The 20,447-nt window shown below is 34.0% G+C and overlaps 1 protein-coding gene across 3 annotated transcripts in view; it reads right to left on the reverse strand.

Moving 5' to 3' along the window:
- Positions 1 to 20,447, reverse strand: part of LOC149784648 (sodium-dependent phosphate transporter 1-A-like) — an 81,295-nt gene that overhangs the window by 53,102 nt on the left and 7,746 nt on the right. For 2 of the 3 annotated variants that reach the window (XM_089932704.1, XM_089932702.1), the window contains exons 2-4: positions 8,428 to 8,579; positions 3,848 to 3,920; positions 1,808 to 1,909 (exon numbers count right to left, since the gene is read on the reverse strand). The gene's annotated coding sequence lies outside the window, so the exon portion shown is untranslated. The remainder of the gene's footprint in view (positions 1 to 1,807; positions 1,910 to 3,847; positions 3,921 to 8,427; positions 8,580 to 20,447) is intronic. The other variant, XM_089932703.1, reaches the window with a different exon arrangement.

The raw sequence follows: 20,447 nt of genomic DNA on the forward strand, positions 1-20,447 counted from the left end.
CAGGTCAGGATTCATGGCAAAAATAGGCCAAAACCATGTGGATTAAAAGCAGAATACAAACACAAAACAGTTTTCTTGGAAATGGTTCACATTCTCTTGTTATAAACAAAAATTAGGAATGTGTAGATCAATGATGAACAAATTAGCTCTCATGCTATTTTTAACACATTAACCCATAGAGAGGAGTTAATGTGGCAGGAGGTAGTAGCCTACTGCACAGCTCCGTAGTGTCATGGTCATGCATGATACACTAAAGTGAGCGGTATTATAGAAAGGTAGACAGACGGAGCTGTAGTTGCACTAAAAAATACAGCGGAAAAACTCAGTTTTTGGAATCGATGTTTTTCGATCCAAAATTGCCATATGCTCGGAATCCGATTTTACACTTTATGGTCTCAGATCTAAGGCAAACCAGTATGAACTGCAAACAGACAGCTGCAAACAGACAGATGAACCTTTGCAAAAGGTAGGATAAGATGAGCATTTGGAATAAAGAGGGGTCTCGAGAAAAAAATAATGGGTTGGTTTAGCAACAAAAAAATAAAAATAAAAAATAAATCCAACTTTGACCCTTCTGCTCATGCGTGAGCCAAATAGCCAATGAAAAACGATGTTCCTAACAATTAGGCAGTTTGTTATTGAAAGAACACCTGGGATTTGGTGTTTTCGGATGCATTCAGAAATAGCTTTCAAAATGTGTTTCCTACTCAAATTTCAGGCGAAAACGACAAAAACCTCCAGGGGTTAATGTGTTAAGCAGCTGTCTTTGTTTTTAGAATATTCTTAAGTTTTTATGACGAGAGGAATTAAAGATGACAATATAAATGTAAAACAAAATTGTATTGCTTTATTTTAGTTATATTTTTTAATGTTCCCAAAGAGCATAATGGTTGGCATGTATAGACAGTGTGGAAACCATTTTGCTCCTTGCAGTAACTATGACCTTTAACCCCAAAATCAATAACCTTTATACTTACTCCAAGTACAAGCCATCCAGAATATTTGTTTGACGTATATCATGCAGAACTAATGTTACTGTGTGAAAACTCATTTGTAAAAATATATTTCTGTTAGTCACCTTGAATTTTAACTTTTTCACTACAAGATAGGTAGTGTTCTTCCTTATACCAATTGCCAAAATTTGGTAGCTGTGGGTCATGGAGAAGTGCATCACTGTGTGAAAACCTGTTTCCTCCCTTCATAGTAACCTTGACCTATGAAATTTTAAACCCAAAAGCAATAGTTTTTCCTTACCTTATTGGAAAACAATCCATGGACAGAAGAAAACAAATTATTCAACAGATGGACAGAAGAAAGCAAATTTTAAGATAGTTGGACAGGCATCAAAACATTCTCTGCCGTGTTGCAGACACACATAAATGGCAGTCATATATAACAGCGAGTCTGCATCTCTAGCCATGAGAACTTCGTGCCAGGAAGCTGTTAAATTATTCAAAGTAACTATTTAGAATAAAAACATGGAAAGAAATTTTTTTTAGGAGTAAATTGCTTAAACGTAAATTCTGCAAGATTATGAAATTCTTTTCATTGTGAAAGGTGCCCATTTTTAGGCCTTAAGGAGACCTAAAAGCAATTCCAATGGTTACACCAATGACAACATCACCTTCATCTACTCTTCTAGACAGTAACTGGGCTATAGCATTACCCCTCTAACGATTTTCATACAGATATGCTAACCTGCCTTGTGTTCCTTTTGTATTTTTAAATGGTAACAAAACTGTCAAGATCAAATTGGCCATCAGACCACAAAGTGGGGCAGGTAAACATTGCCAGACAGCTTCCTTACCCTAACAAAGGACTGATGAAAATGAATTCCAGGTAGGATCAAAGGCTGTTAGCACCTGACTGACAGGTAAATAAGCTGTGTTCTTGTAGAACTGTCTGCAATCTGAAAGACAAAATTAAACAGTTCAATGTCCTGGCTGCACTCAAATAACATGTGTTTTTGTAGTGAAGAACGACCTTTAAAATAAACACCTGCCTATACAGACCTGCCAACCCTAACAGTACTCTCAGTAAAGCAGTTGATTTTTACCTCTAAGTTTGACCAGTTTGCAGTGAAGTGTAACAAAATACCATTTACTTATATTGTAAAGTTGGAACAAGTAATTTAAAATGTTTGGTATTTTAAACTGATGAAGGATGGTAAATGTTATCTTCAAATGAAAAGTTTGTAAAGTACACACAGGTCTTGTATACATCAAGTACAGCTTAACCAAATTCAGTTCTAAGCCATATGCAGTTCAATGGCTTGTTGCCAGCCTTAACTTGACATAATTCTTTTTTTATTTTTTATTTCACATGACAGCAATAATATATCCTGCCTTATGAGATACTCAAATTAACATGTGATGTCCAATAAACATAATTGGATCCCTTCCTGCTCCGATTCACATTTTTTAGAACAGATTATTAAAACTTTCGAAGAGGCTTATGTTCCATTTTACCTTCAACTTATATTACTTTATGGATGCCCTTTTTTTTTTTAAAAATGTCTCTAATCAATAGTTTCAACATTAACATGCTTTTTATGAAAAATGTGTGCAATATAAAGCGTCCGAGGTACTATTGAAAAGTTAGTCTTGATTCCTGACAACTCCACTTAATCTAATATACTAAATCAAATAGTTATGAGCCAATTATCTGGATTTTATTGCAAAACTCTTATTTCCATAGTTTATGCTTTTCTACCACAAGTCCATATTTTAAAGGTTATTTTCTTAAGACTAAAGGCCAAATCCTGAGGGAAGACAGGTTTACATATAAATCTGGTTGTAACACTAATACAGTTAAAAAACAGTGACCTTAAAAACAGCCAGAGCAACCTATTTTCAAAATGCTGGAGGAGTTACTATGCTCTTATATGATCTTAGCTGTACAATCAATCAGTGTTCTGACCCTAAACTCTCCTTTAAATTTCTTAAAATGCAACCTAGCTTAAAAAACAAAGACATCTTATGAACCTAAAAAAAAAGCAGTGGTCTTAAGTCTGAGACGACCAATTTTTTTTTCAATATAAAGTCCACTGGACCAGCCAGATTGTGACAATTTATTGAATAAAAATCATCAATCATATACATATGTCTAAAAAAAAATGTTTCATATTCCTAAAAGGTAGGCCTCATTTTTAAAACATCTTATATATATTTAATGTGATTTTTTTTTCTTTAATTTTACCACGGCAGCTGGTGAGTTTGCATAGGTAAGTGCTAGGATAAGTAATGAGAAAATGGGATAATAGGCCTACTGGAAACACATTTTTTTGTGTCCTAATCCCAAAACATCACAGTTTAGATTTTTAGAGTTTGGCAAATTGAAAGTAATGCTGGAATGTACAATATCACATGTTGAATGAATGCATGGCCTTGAAATCAGAACACTTGAACAAGTTTTGACAAAGTAACGTTTTAGCAACTATTTTGCTCTAATTATCACATGCCACCCAATATTCAACAAGTAGTTATGGGAACTAGTAAAGGTGTAAGGCAACTGCCTCATCGTGAATCAATTCAAGCCCAATTTTTTTAAAACCAATTTTATATATATATATATATATATATATATATATATATATATATATATATATATATATATATATATATATATATATATGTATCTGTATTCATGTCTGGTCCATTTTACCAACAGCTGACAATGAATAAGGTCAAAGGTCAAAATCTGCAGGAAAAATCAAAGGCTAATGTTCATTTCAGACTTGTATATTAAGGCTGAAATTACCTGAATAAACCGCAATGCAAAATGATATATAGATACTTTTGAAAAAATAATACATGTATATAAGAAAAAAAAAACAAGGAACACTCACTATAGCTTGAGGACCTGCAACACTCCCGGACAAGCCCCTAAACAGGACACACTTGACAGGCCTCCTCTGTATCCTGAAAGTGTTAACCATCCACAAAGTTCAATTCAAGTCTGTTAGTTAACCTATATTGTGTTCCTGACTGTTTTCATCCCCTGCACCTGTTAGTTATTCCTGATACTGACAGGATATTATATACCTGCCCTGAATTTAAAAGCCCTTTATGTAGGGTATAATCGACCCTGGAGATTTCTGACCAACAGGTATCAGTAACCTAATTCTTTGGCTCAAGTGTGGTCTTCTGACCTAAATGTGATGAAACCCTATCTGCTTGTCAAACTTACAGGACTGTGACCTCTGACCTATATAGATCTCATAGTCTATTGGTTCACAAATTCTGGCCAAACTATTAAAGAACCAAAGATTTTGTTCAAAATCATTGTTCTGTGAATAAAACTCTCTTAAACTTATCATCGCCTGTTCCATACTTTCTTCCATAAACTTTACTTAAAAAGTATATGGTCCAGAATTTTCTGCAACCTTTGACCTTTTCAATTCCAAATCAAAATGATTTTTCTCACCCAATGGACTAGTCATACACAAACTATGGTGAAGTTACATGGTCTGGAATTAAATTTTCTGTTTGTGCAGAAAAACAATTTTTCTCTTTATAAGCCAGTGACCTTCACCTTTTACATTACAACATGCAACCACCACCAACAGGTTTCCTCCTTCCTTCATGTGCAAGCTATCCATAAAGTCTAGTCAAGATTTGTGATGTAAAAGAGCTTGCGCACAAGCTTTTCATATTCAGTAAGTGAACTTGACCCTTAACCTTTCAAATACAAAACAAACTGGTTTTCCCCTTACCCCAAGCATCCATATACAAAGTCGATTCAGGTCTTTCGTGTAAAAAGTTTGAAATTCTGCATTAATTTAAATATTAAATATTTTGTACTGGGGCGTGGGCCAATTTTCAGCCTGAGGACTCCCAAACCTACCTCTCTGCACAGTGACCTTTTAAAACCAATAAAATAATATACTTGCTAATCACCATAAATGCATGACATCCACAAAATCTGATCCAGTTTCTAATATTAGTTTTCAACAGCTTTTAATACATTTGGCCATATAATGATGAAGAAAAGAGTTCAAAAACCTTCCCAGAAGGCAGTGGACCAAGACTTCGTTTCAGCAGGTTATAAAGTGCAACATTTAGATTACAAGTCTGATGCTGCAATAATTTAACTACAGTGGCTTGCTTGTGTGTGATTGGATTTTTTAACCAAGTTTAACAAAAATTTCAATATGATTGAAATATGTAACAAAAAAATTTAAATCACACACACCAAACTAGACATCACAAAACATCTGGTGAAAACCTCATGTTCATTCAGGACTAGCAGGAACAAGATTTTCATCCTGGCTGCAATCAGTGACAATACTGGGTACAATCGGTGACAATACTGGACATTAGTTTGGTCACATATTTATCTACGACCAAATAGACATCAGAAGTATTTGAGTGAAACCCCATATTGCTCTATCCAATCCAAGTTTTCAAAATGACAACTGTGAAGCTATATTGGATAACCAAATGCACCATTGTCACTTAGGGTCAACTAGACCATGGGATGTCCAAATGCACCATTATCACTTAAGGTCAACTAGACCATGGAATGTCCAAATGCACCATTGTCAATTAAGGTCAACTAGACCATGGGATATCCAAATGCACCATTATCACTTAGGGTCAACTAGATCATGGGATGTCCAAATGCACCATTATCACTTAGGGTCAACTAGACCATGGGATGACCAAATGCACCATTTTCACTTAGGGTCAACTAGACCATGGGATGACAAATGCACCATTATCACTTATGGTCAACTAGACCATGGGAAGACCAAACCCACCATTATCACTTAAAGTCAACTAGACCATGGGATGAAAGCAGGCACAACATTCAGTAGCAACCTTCCATGAAGCTGAGAAGGACTAGTGACAACAAACCTGGAGGAAAACTGATGGAGGAAAATGGGCCATAAGATCTATGACCAACTAAAACTGGTTTGGATAATTAATGAGTCTTAAGTCAATCATTTTGTGAGTCTGGTACACATCCTAAGTTCAATTGTTGATTAAATAAAGCTTATATAATCTCCATCTGGCATACCAACATCATTTCACTTCCTTGATTACAAAATGGATAGGTGGTAGTTTTATTGATTGCACAGCTCGGATCACCTCCAGCTAGAATATGAACCTTGCTCTTTACTGAAATTAGAATGCTTAGTAAAGACTATTAGAATCAACATCTGAAACAAGGAAATCCAAGCTCAGGGATTTCCTTGTGAGGATCTCTGAAGCAGAAAACAATTTAGCGATGAGATTTGAATTTCTTAACTCCTCAAATTTATCAACAGCTTCAAAAGGAAACTTCCAATTTACATACACCACAATAATAGCACATAATCAGACTCTGCCCGTGTCTTGTGTGTGATTTAAATTTTTAATGTTGCTTTATTAATTTTCATCATATCGCTACAACGTATGCAGTGTGGCAGTTTATAGTGATGTATAGTACTGGGCATCATGCTGCAGACACGCAGCATGATGTCCCACCCTGCTGCATTATGCTGACTTCATGCTGACCAGTCCTAACACTAACCTCTAGTGCCATTTTTTAAGTCTTTGGCATAACTCAGCCGGGGTTCAAAGTAGGGGTCTCTATCACATGTGCAAGAACTGGTTCAATGTTCATTTTTCGGTACAAATTAGCATTGCTTTACATTGTGATGGAAACAAGACTATCTGAAAACACCATCCCATAGTCCTGAAAACTAAAGAATTATTCTGTCTTTCACACCAGCCAAAAATTCATTTCAGCAATAAAAGTTTTTGAGGATTCTGAATATCATTTCACGAAATTTTCACCAATTTTAATTTCAGAAATAATATTACAATGATCATTAATGCGAAACAAATTTTAATTCTTTATGAGTGACAGATTAGAAGGAGATCTCCCGAATTAAAACTATTAATAATTTTACTATAAATCTACATCATACATGTACAAAAAGTGAAATTGGAAAAAGTTCAGAAATTGGTAAGAATATTAATACCATACCAGACATTTTAACATCATGGAGGAAAGAGAATGAATATTCAGACCAGTGGGTGCGAAATCACAACAGCATGTTCCAATGTCAAGTGTGTGTAACGCTTTATTATCCACTCGGCCAGAGCTAAAACAGCTGCATACTTCATAGACACACATCAAATGCTATTCGAAAAAACAAGTTTGCATTTTTCTTTCTTCAACAAGCACAAGTTCCAGCAGTCACAAACAGGAAATGGCATATTTTAACATCTCCAAAATAATTATACAAATTAGATCTATGTCACAATCAGGTGAATGACATCATTTCTATTATTTTTTCTACAATGATACACATTTTGTTTCTTATATTTTCCATTATGAGAATAAGCACATCATAGGATACATGTGGAGACATCCATGGAGAATGCCTAAGGTCAATTTAACACCAGAAGAAAGTAAAGAAAAGAATAGTCTAAATATCACTAGACAGGTAACCAAATCTCCAAAATCACGCACATAACAAAATAATAAAAAAGTAAAATTCTGCAAGCGACTCATGAAATTTCAATTCTAACTTTATCTCAAGTTTTTTCTTCTCTTTTTTCTTTTTTTAAAAACCCCAAATGACAAACACAAGACCCATTCAAAATCACGCTTGGAAAAATCCCAGCCTATACCATACCAAGCTACAATATGCTCAGATGGGCGGCAGGCAAAGGGGACTGCTAAAGAACATACACAGGTACAAGTGAAGACTGGAGAGATCAAGTTCACTGTGTTACTAGGTCTCCTCTTCCCGTTCTCACAGTATTGTAAACCACCATTTCAAACAGCATGATCATTATGCAAAACAATTCCCAGTACCTGGACGAATTTACCTCCAAGGTACCTGTTCCATATATGAAAATAGAAATTAGCACAAAAAACTGCTGACTTTGCAAACTGCAAACAATGCAGAATGCATGTAGCTGTTTAATCAATTACTTATCAAAGACATTTCCGAAGAATAATCCCCAAAAAGTTTCAATGAAGGAAAGTGCTCTTAATATATGTATGCAAGTATCAGAATACAATAACATGAAAAGGTTTATAAACACCAGGTCATTATAAAAGAAGATGTGAAAAAGTGGTGGGGAACAGAATAGGTTTCAAGTTAAAATATTAAAAAAGGGGTGGGGGAAACAAACAAAAATGAAAATACAAAAAATCTGATATCATACAGAATCTCTCCATAATGAAAATGAACTCTTAAATTGTTTGGCTAAGATCTACTTTCCCACCTACACCCCCAATAATGGTTGATGGCTCCCATTTTAAAACGCTTCAAACATATTTCTGCATCTCCTAAACAGGTAATGTAATGTTAAAGTATTTAATCTGTAAGATGAAATATTAATGTTAAATTCTTCAAAAAATGCCTAATACTGTAAACTTGGTTAAATTAATAATAGATACTATATAACATGCACATGTACTTGCCTGACTTCTTTCAATAATCCCCAGAGAAGACTTTTTCCCACGTTCACACAAATTACTCCTTGCGTTTGCAAAACTAATGTTTCAGCTGAGATATCAGACTACCAGACTACCTCATCACCTTAGCTTTCCTAGCATGTAGCAAGGTGTCAATTCTGCAATAGAAGAGAGTATGTGGTGTAAATGTCTGACAGTCCATAAACAAGCCTGAAAATTGCCTTCACTCTGTGATACTGAACTATTTTTTCCAAACAGAGACATTGACTCGAGCTCTATGTTTTCAAAACCCGATATATTTCACTAGATATTACCCTCTATTGATTTATCCTAAGCTAACACTGTTGAGACCACTGTTTCTAAAGATTATGTCTTAAACACTGCAGGAAATAATGGTCAAACAAATTATGTAAATAGAGCAGCAAATTAATTCCTATAACTTCAAACGATTTATTAATTGCTAATTACTTAATCACACAAAATGTGCATCGACTAAAATTTCCACTGTAGTAATGATATGATCCACTATTATTTGTCCTTACAGAAGAATGGTCTTTCATTTCAATTATCAATTCTTGATTGCATATAAGTATAAAATAAGATCAAAATGAGATGCTTGAAATTAACTTCACAAGTACAAATTTCAACATCAAGCTAATATTTGTTTAAATAACGGATACTTAAATGAATTCAAAAGAAAGTGCAAATTATATTTAAATAACATGTTTCCACAGTGTAAATAACATGACTTCTTACAAATCTGACATACCTTCAGCAGGATTTTTTAATGGAATACATTTCAAGGTACATGTATTACAAAATCAATAATCTTGCATATTCAAAAACTTCAATAACCACAAATATAAAAGTTCACACAAAATGCTCAAATACAAAATTCCAGTATACCACATGTACCTTACATAAAAAGCAATCAATGGATTTGTAAATCCTGTTTGTAACATCTGTACCACATAAAACCATTGATGCTAGAATGAGGTTCTACAAAACATACCTAAAATTTCTTGACTTTATATACCTTTCACAGACATCATCCTTGCATAGGAATTTAAAATAAGGTGTAGCATCACGTGTGATAAATGTGTGTAACAATGACCTTGCGGTAGACTAATTATTCCCACTACAGACACATGCAAATTAATTCATGATCTTTATCAGACACATAGGGTTATCTTCAGGTGAGCACACCTGACTTGCGAATTTTGACTACACCCAATGAAGTCTCCAATTTGTGTCAATTTAGGGGTTGTAAACCTTTTTGTATACCATGTAGCATAAAAACCAATAAGAGTAAAAATTATTCTTGCTTGTTAACCTATTTTTAGCTTGACTAGTAAGTTTGCACAATCAGCTGAAATTTATAATCACTAATCAGGCAAAATGTTGCGTTACATGCATCAGATAAAAAATAAGAAGTCTGATAATAGGTCCAGTTATCTGGCAAAGTGATTCTATGTTCTAAGATGTTCTCTTTCATTCACTTACACTTTTATCCCCCGCCCCCAAGTTATATTATACATTTAACTTTTATAAGTGCACCAATTTTATATGTAATCTCCATATCATCCCAAAATTTATGATTCAAAATGACAATTCCCCTTGTGGAATGTTATAAAAGTTGTAAAAATCAATACACTTGAAAATGAATGAAAGCATGAATGCCAGAAGTGAGTAGAGAATTTTTAAACGCATAACAACCATAGAACTGTAGTCTTGTAAAGCTAATTCCAGCCATAATATCATCTTTTTGTAATTAATGTATTCATCGCATGAGAGAGAGATAAAGAGATTGCTGACAACTGCAATACAGCTGGAGTTAATTCTGAATTTTTCAATATAAATTAAGCACAATTGAATAATGTAAAATTGAACCAAGAACAGCAGGAAGGTGAGAATATATCAATATACATTATTAAAAAGTGACAGCTAAATAAACATCTCTAGATTATACAAAAAGAATACACAGTACACAAGATTTCTTTCTCATCTAGCCCATACTGATATATTTTCAAACTGTGCACAATCTATACCAATGAAACTTTATCTCAAGAATACTTGATCTGACATCTAGACTAAGTTCAGTTTTCTATATTAAGCATGATTAAAGCAAAAGAAAAACCAAAATAAAAACTTCTTGTTAGCAAAGATTTCAGCTACTGTAATATATTTAAAGTTACGAAATAAACCAGATTCAATTTCAAACACAGAGGCAGGTTTCTTGAAGATAGATGTCTGCATTATTTCTACTAAAATTTTTAATTCAATACCGTACAATTTTTTTTCTTAGTAGATTTGATAACTCTGCATCTGTCCTGTAAATAAAGACTAAATAAACAGCAGTTTCATTACAACTAGAGACCATTAGTCATTATTTAATGTCCGCTTTCAGTGAAAATACAAACCCAGGCTTTAATTGGCAAAATATAAAATATAAAACAATAAAGTTTTCCCCAAAAATGACAGCGATGAGTTAGTATCTTACAATTTTGTATACTAAACATACCAAGCCAGAAGGGGTTTTATCTCAAACTCAGGAAGATATAATTTTTAAACACAATGCAAGCAAATAAGCTCCCATGATTTGGTGAGATGCTTCTCATTGGTCAGAAATTAAAGCTAAAAATCATAGATGCAATCTAATCATGCTGAAGAACAAAGTTTAGCCTTCGAACCATCGATTCCACGTCCATTCAAGTTTTTATAAGACAATTATGAAACTAATGAGGCTAATTACTAGGCTATAACTGGTTCTGTCCAATGACTTCTTGTAACACAATGGCACCTGTCACAAGATAGAATTAGAAACTACTGATGTTACCTGCTGGGCTATAACTGGGTCTGTCCAATGACTTCTTGTAACACAATAACACCTTTCCCAAGACAGAATCCGAAAATGCCATTTTTTTAATGCTGTGGATGTCCATATTTCATAACATCATATACAATGGCCATCAACATTACTCTTCATTTCAATATGGTTCACATTTACATTTGATTATACTATCTGAGAGTTTTGTAATATTTAGCAATAACTCGTTTGTAATTTATCTGTGCATGTGTAATTGGTTTACCTTATTAAAACTAGACGAACTGATGCTGTTCAAGACTTCTCATGAAATAAAACATTTCAGAAAAATTATTTAATAACAATTACTGTAGCTCAAAAGGTGTTGCATGCAAAAGGTGACAATAAAAACAAGGATAAGGCAGTCGTCTTATGGTCTGAAGTCGTCTTATGGTCTGAAGTCGTCTTATGGCCTGTAGTTGTCTTATGGCCTGAAGATGTCTAATGGTCTGAAGTTGTCTTATGGTCTAAAGTCGTTATATGGTCTCAAGTCATCTTATGGTCTGAAGTGGCCAGCACACGTAGAAAATACAAGGCTGCTACCTAGTTTTAAAAGAAGAAAACTAGAATGCTGCAATTTAACAAACTTCTTCATTTATTTTTTTTAAAAGGCCTTTTCGGCTTTTGGGGGCATTCGGACCTTACTTTTTCATTATTAAAATGAAGACTAACAATTAAGAAATCTCTGTTTCTTAAATTCTACCACTAAAAGGTGACTGTACATCATTTCCACCTTCTCTGTACATGTATTCAACAAAAATACTAATATTAAGAATGCAAGTTATCAATTTTGAAAACAAGATTGTAAATTTAAATGAAACTTCAACCAGACTATCATGCTCAAGACAGAGCCGTCCTATTAGATGTCACATGTATTTGAAGTTACCTGCTAGTTGCTGTCTTCACAGAAATGTTAAAGATTGCCTTACCTAATAAGTACAACTGTGCATTTCTCCAACGTAGTTGCAAGACTGCTTAACTTGTAACAATTAAACATGACAAAACAGCAATGACCTAAAATTTGATTGGCTAAATCACGTGTCAAATGCCTGTTGCTTTCATCCCCCAAAAATGGACCAACTTTTTGCCAATTTGATATACCCAAGATGCCAACTACCCCTTATTTATAATGCACATGGCACCTAAAAGAGACAATTCTAATTTGTATTCACAATGTCAAAATCTAGGGTACTTACTAATAAATCAAATCAAGACAAATACTTCAATGTGTATTTTGCTTTACTTGTAGCTGGATGAGAAAGAGACAAATAAGAATCTAGGCTGCATTACACAAATGATTCCCGTCAACCCAGTGTCTCGCTTGCATCCATTTGTTCAATCATCCTCCATTTATCTAACCTGTAAACATTTTAAACTCTGTCAAATATGCTGATGTCAATATAACTGTAAGAAATATGTCACATACATCTCACTATATTTGACAGTTTTGTAAAATTTAGCAATAACTGCCATTTGTAAGTTATGTGCATGTGTAATTGATTTACCTTATTGAAACTAGATGAATTGATGCCATTCATCAAATAAAAACACATTTCAGAAAAATTCTTTAATAACAATTACTATAGCTCAAAAGGTGTTTCATGCAAAAGGTGACAATAAATACAAGGATAAAAGGCAGTCGTCTTATGGCCTGAAGTCGTCTTATGATCTGAAGTTGTCTTACAGTCTAAAGTTGTCTTATGGTCTTTAGTCATCTTATGGTTTGAAGTTGTCTTATGGTCTGAAGTTGTCTTATGGTCTGAAGTCGTCTTGTAGTCTGAAGTCATCTTATGGTTTGTAGTCATCTTATCTTACGGTCTGAAGCAGCCAGCTCATTTAAAAAATACAAAGCTGGATCATTGCAACTAAACTGCTACCTAGTTGTAATAGAAGAAAACTACAATGTTGCAATTTAACAACTGTTTCTTAAAATAAAAAAGACACTTTTGACCTTGTTGAGGCCTTTGGACCTTACGTTTTCATTAGGAAATGGTTAAATCTTTTGCCAATTTTATAAACCCAAGATGCCAACTACCCCTTATACTGTGACTGCTGAATCCTTTAACATAAAAATGATTACAAATACAAAAAGCAGTATCTGGTTCATGATATGTAATGAATAAAAACTGTCTTGCTGAGAAGTCAGACAATGAGAGATGTGAAGTCTACAAGACTATCATTACTGACTTCTAAATCTTTTCTTGGCATATTTATAATTGACATGGCACCTAAAATAAGCAATTCTAGTTTGTATTCACAATGTCAAAATCTAGGGTACTTACTAATAAATCAAATCAAGACAAATACTTCAACGTGTATTTTGCTTTACTTGTAGCTGGATGAGAAAGAGACAAATAAGAATTTAGGTTGCATTACACAAATTATTCCGTCAACCCAGTGTCTCATTTGCATCCATTTTTTTAACTATGCTGATGTCAATATAACTGCAAGAAAAACATCACATACATCTCACCATATTTATGCAGGTGTGACCAAAATATAAAAAATAAAATAAAAACATATTAACTGATGATCTCCTAAATCCCCACTGGAACCAGAATTTGAGCTGTGTAGTGAAGTATTGGTGCATGAATACTTGTAGATGTGTTAATGGCTTAAAGATGGATATCTGTATTTTTGATGCACCTTTCTGCAGTGAAACCTGTCTTAAAAGACCACTACACAATATCACCTGTCCTGAGAGACCAGATTCTCAATCCAGATTTTATGATTTACATTCCGTTTTAACCTGTTAAGAGAAACTTTTGTCTTTGGTTTTTGTCGGCAGTTGTGGTCGCTCAAGGCAGGTTCTACTGTTTAGATTAAGCCAGTTAACTCTGATTCACCTTAACACAAACAAATTTGGAACTATGACAATGTATAGACACAATACATACAACACCCCACACATCATATAGTAGAAATCAGAAAACTTTATAATAAACTCTGTAAATATCGCAATATCTTTTCTCTCGACTTTTTCTATCAACATAGAATAATCTATAATCTGGGCAAATATAACAGTGAACATACCTAATAATGCTTCATGTTATCGAATAAAACATACTCAAGTAATGTTAGGTATCAAATGGCCTCCACCCAAAAATTACGTACCAGTCAAGCATCCAGAAATTTCAAAATAGGTTTGGTCACCTATGGATAGTTCCAGCCTGTCAATCAAAACAGGCACAATGAGCAATCAAAAATAGGCATCTGTTTCACTTCCTAGTTACGCACTGTTATCCGCCACATTTGCTCACAAGACCACACTCTATTACTTTCTTATTACATGGATGAGGAATTTGAAAGATTACTTAGAAAATCACTGCAAATATATCAGACAAATGGTTCACTGTTGTACTTGGGGCAAATGTGATGTAGACTGTCATTATTATGAATCAAGAGGAACTTTTTACAATAAAACTTCCAAAGCAAACACCAACATCGAAAAATATCTAAATTGGAAGTTATTTATAACCATATTTCTTCTATGCATATACAACACATTTTTTTAATAATGATAGTATTTCTTCTACTTCTAAAAACATTTAATACAATTCTTTGCTAACTGTATGATTACGTTTGAACTGTATCATATCTGAGTCATCATGTTACATAAAATAAAGACAATGTGTGTATTACCTTGCAGTTTCTATTAATTTAAACTTGGAATATTGGAATCCTGCATCAGGCTTCATTAGTGAGGACTTTTTTAACATTTTCAAAACTGAACATTTACTTGTAACTGGTATCAAGTTGACAAAGCACTGCTCTAAAATTACATTCTGGATTGGCCTTAATCTTATTCATATCTAATTAGATTTGACAAATTATTTAAAAATTTGTAATTTAATTATCTTGAATACAATTCTTTTTATGGGTGGTTTTAAAAAAACTTTAATTTGTTAATTTAAAAACAAACTCCACTGATGTTTGTTATTAACACAAAAACACCATTTGCAATGTCAAAGTAAAAATTTACAATGCTGAAACAAAACAAAGCATATAAATTTGTTAAGTGTCATGCACCGACATGCTTACTTCATCGTGAAGACCAGCACCATTGTCATTTTAATCAATCAATTAACAAGCATACCTTGTTTCCGAAAAAAGAATAGTAAATAATGACTCTCTTGTATTCACCAACAGCTATGGGCCATGTCTCAAAAGCAATTTTTAGATTTCAGACAATAGTGTATGACCCTTGCTAACGCAATGAATGTTTTACATTAGCATATATCAACTAGAGTAGTTGATCACAAGGGCAAAAACGTGTTCATAACATGAATGTCACATGAGGTCACTATCAGTCCACTTGTGATGCCTCTGTCAACTCAAGTAATGCAATTAAAGACCAATTACAAAACTTTGCACCAAAATAAATTATTCAATATTGTTAATAAGAAGGTAAATTCTTAGTAAAATAAATGTACTCTGGACCTAAAGGACCAACACCAACCATTTTCATTTTGGAAAAACTATGCATCACAAGAAGTTTCCGGGGGAAAACACAGCAACATAACTTTCATACAGGACAATTAACTTTAACAAGATTTTCAAGATGGCCAAAGTGGTGGCCATATTCAACACTTTCATTTAAGACCAGCTAGAATTGACATGTGACTGCTACATGAATTTCTATCCTACATTGGCTGTTCACAAATGCATGATGAAAAATATAGTGCCAACTTTTTTTTAACACATTAACCCAGGAGGTTTTTGTCGTGTTAGGCTGAAATTCAAGTAGGAAACACATTTTGATAGCTATTCTGAATACATCCGAAAACACCAATTTCCAGGTGATCATCCAATAACATACTGCCTAATTTTGTTGGCTATTTGGCTCACACGTGAGCAGAAGGGTAAAAGTTGGATTTTTCTTTAATTTTGCTAAATGGAGCCATTATTTTTTAATCGAGACCACTCTTTTTTCCAAATGCCCATCTTATCGTACTTTTTGGAAAGGTACATCTGTCTGTTTGCAGTAGATCTGAGACCAAAAAGTCTAAAATCTGGACACAAAACCGATCACGAGCGAACTTTGGGTAGAACAAAATTGGGTCCATAAAATGAGGTTTTCCCCTCTGCATTTTGTAGCGCAACTAGAAATTCCAGATTATTTGGAATCACTGCAGAGCTACATCTGTCTACCTTTCTTTAATACCACCCACATTAGAGTATCTTGGATGACCATGATGCTACATAACTCGTCGCCTGGGGTTAATGTGTTAAAGCAAAATTATTAAGTTTATGTATTGCATTTGTTTTCAACTAAAAAGACTTATTTTCCAGACCATAAGCTGCTGTACAGTCAGAAACTGTCAGTTCCCTTACTGATGTGTCGTAACATCCTTTTTATCATTAGAATTGTGAAGTACTTTCAAATTGGGCATCTTATTAGAGTGACCACCAGTTCTAAACACAGGAGGTGCAACAATGAAAACTGGAGATGCAAATTTGCTCCAGGGTAAATAATGTACAGTGCAAAGAGTATAAAAAAAAGAAACATTTTTACTATTTGTAAACAAGGGTACAAGTAATAAGTCAAAAATATTCAACCAGAAGAAGACATTATGCGGCACTAATGATATGTCTGTGTTCAGCAGAGACAAAGCAGACAATTAAAGTTTTAAGATCATTCTATGACATGCATTCTGAACTCTTCATTCTCTCTCAAGTCTGCTTCATGTATAATTATTTTTTTAACCATTCTACTAAAGTGACTTGTGTTTTTCTGGTTCATATTTGGCACAGATTATGTGACTGTTATCTAAGCAGGACAGACCATTGGCAATTAGCAATATCCACAAATAAAAGACAATTGGCAATAAGTAGTATCCATATTTAAAAGTCAACTGGTATTTAGCAATATCCGAATTAAAAGATAACTGACAATTAGTAATTTCCCAAATAAAAGCTAATTGGTAACTAGAAATATCAGTGTATCCCCCCCCCCCCGGGGTGTAAAACTGAGGGTAAAAAAAAAACTTGGTGTCAGAACTGGGGGTCAAATAAAAAATGTGGGGGTCAAAAATATAGACAAATTTTCATCTGACTTGTACATTTTCAACTTAAAATAGGATATTGCAACTTGCAAAACATTCTTTCTCTCTCTCTCTAAACATACAAATAAATCAACATACACAATTAACAAACAAATGCATTGTCCATTCAAAGAATAATTTTATTAGTTCATTTTTCTTTTAAAATCGTACTTTTAACAGTGTCCTTATAATCTTTTTGAAGCAATATTATAGACCAACATATTACATACAAGCCAATACAAAAAGCCTAATAAATATTTTTAACCGAATGGCAGTCAATTTACTGCCTGTCTAAAAATGTGTACTATCATCAATTTCATTGTACTTCGTCCTAGAACAAATTTATCCAAAAATCAAGGAGGCTAATGATTCATCTTGTATCTAATAAGTCACACCTGAACTTTAAGGTCTTTCTTTTACTGCAACAAAGTTAAAAACCAACAAAATCTGCAATGACCCCTTGACTGAGTAATTGAAATAAACGCATTTGTCTCAGCAAGGATACTGATTTCTTTGTTGTGAAAGAATGTCTTGGGTTATAATGTGTAGTCCAGATACCTTGTGGCGAACGAGGGCAGATTTGTTAAAATTCCTAAACCCTGTCACGAAAGGATTATTCACTTTTGCAGTCTTCGCAATCACGCCATCAGAAGTCACACAGGTAATCCTAATGGATGTGCCATATTCCAGTCAAGGGAATTACTTTCTCCATTTTCCATTAAAGTTAGATCCACAGTTACTCTTTTGTATTCTGCTTCTTTCACTGTCTTCGCTAATGATTTTTTGTGCACGACGTTTGAATTTGGAGATCACTTTCTAGTGCAACAAGCATTGAGGTTAAACATCAAGATGACATCTTGCTGAGCTCAATGGAAATCGCGTGAGAGCTCGAAAGATTATGGGAAGCTACTCCGTCATAACATTGCCTATGCTAGTCTGGCTCCTTATTTCGTATGTTCCCTGCGTTCCACTCTGCTATACGAATAGAGAAGCCCAACACAGGGAGTAAACAAAGCGGGGAACCAGTCAATGCCTATGCTCGAAGTATACACAATGCCACCCTTCGTCCAACACATTGGATATTAAATAAATCATGATCGCATTATGTGAATCCCTTGCGGCAAAAGAACGCACAGCAACAAAATGTGTGCATCAATTTTCTCCAGCATGCATCCCTGACGCACAAATGTGCTTAAAGGGAAACACTGAATATTCCAAATAAAAGCTAATTGGTAATTAGCAATATTCCAAAAACAACAAAACTAACTGATAATTAGGAATATCCCAAATAAGAGCTAACTGGGAAGGTATATTTTACTTCAGGTTGAGTGTTGTTCAAACACGAGACAATTCATTACTGCTTCGTCTCCAAATGGACTCTTTATACCATCTTTACTGAAAAGTTTTAACTCTGAACTTACAGCTTTAATTTGATCATTGGTACTCTTGTCTGCTGTCTGCCACTTTCCACTGTTGACAAGCAAACTTTGCATCACAGAAGAACTTTTGAAACAGAATTCGCATCAGGTGACCGGTCCATTTTGTATTCATGTAATGCTATTTATCATTCATGCCACATGATGTGCAAGCTTCCTCAAAGCATAACTAACTGAAAATGTTTTGTGGGAATTGTTAGTAGCATAATTGTAAACTCAAATTAGAGATCACAAGTAACATACTGAATTTGCGTGCAGACAATAAGCATACGTGTTACCTTTTTTTCTAACATGCACGATGTTAGTTGTATGTGATTCATGTACAAATTAATGTTAACCGGTAAACACATTCATTGCATTATGGCAAAACCATGTCTCATCATGTTTTTAACCTGCAAAATTGTGAAAGATATGCTTTTTGAACAAGAAACTTCCAATTTTATTTCAGCTTAATAACAACGTGATCCACATTACGTTTACCAAATAGACAGACCCCACCCCATCTGAGACAGAATGCGAATGTTGCTAAGTGCATATTCACTTTCTTATGGTTTATATAATAAATGAAGGTAACTGAAACAGAAATCAGATATCTTTACAACATGGTCACATAACAACTGATATCGCTTGTTGTGATGCAAAGTGTGACCCAACTTAACCTATTATATCATGAACATTTCTTTACGAACCCCAAAAAGAACAATTATTTTCTACATGTTTGACCAAGTTTCAGTATGGTCTAATGTAAAAAAAATATCAAGTACTACTACTATTGATCAAGAAAACAAACACTTAAATGATTCAGATGTGTTTTATGGAACTTGTCTCATTTGTCTTCAATTTATTTTCATTTGTTCCATGCCATTTCTATAATGCTATACGCAATAGCTTGATCATGCGGGTGATTTGCATGAAAAATATGACCTGGTTAAAGCATCTGAGATGTTAGACTGGCTCCATTCAATCCAATATAAAACCAGGATCTAGATCAAACAATGTAAACTCAGTCTCTGGACTGCAATGATTGTATTCTTGCTATATTAATAAGTACTCAATTTTGGGGTCATTTCAGCAAGACTTTATGGTCAAATCACAGTGCTTGGCAAGCCCGCATAAACATAATAAGAAAATAACTCAAAGCTAAGTATGTGAAATAGGTAGGTAAGCATTAGAGATATGAGAATGAATTAAATATGCAAAACAACACCATGAAACTACTAATACTAAAGAAAGTTAAATCTTGTAACAAAAAATGGCCAATATTTTCAACAATTTCACATGTCAAATGTTCAAGATATTTTTCTTTAACACTTCACAGCATCATTTCAACCATACATTCCCTTATTACAAAGTTGGTGTAATAGGTCACTTGATGGACTTATAGAAGTCTACTTCTGCTTGTGATACAGCTATGCATAAGCTCTAGTACAAAAAGCAATGCAAAAGCACACAGAAAATGAAAGTATGAAGGAAAAAACAAACCAAATTCAGCATTCTCTAGTATAATTTGGGGTTTTGGAGAGACAATTTATATGATTTTTTTCAATAAAAAATATACTGAAAAATTTACAAAATTACTGAGGACCCTGGGTAACCAAGTGGTGTCATTAAAGATCACTGCCATCTCTATCCACGCAGGCTACAGTTTCTGCCTTTGCCAATGTGAGTATGTGACAAAGCTTG

Source organism: Sinohyriopsis cumingii, chromosome 14 (genome assembly GCF_028554795.1).
Source record: "Sinohyriopsis cumingii isolate HCF-2022 chromosome 14, ASM2855479v2, whole genome shotgun sequence".
NCBI lineage: Eukaryota > Metazoa > Mollusca > Bivalvia > Unionida > Unionidae > Sinohyriopsis > Sinohyriopsis cumingii.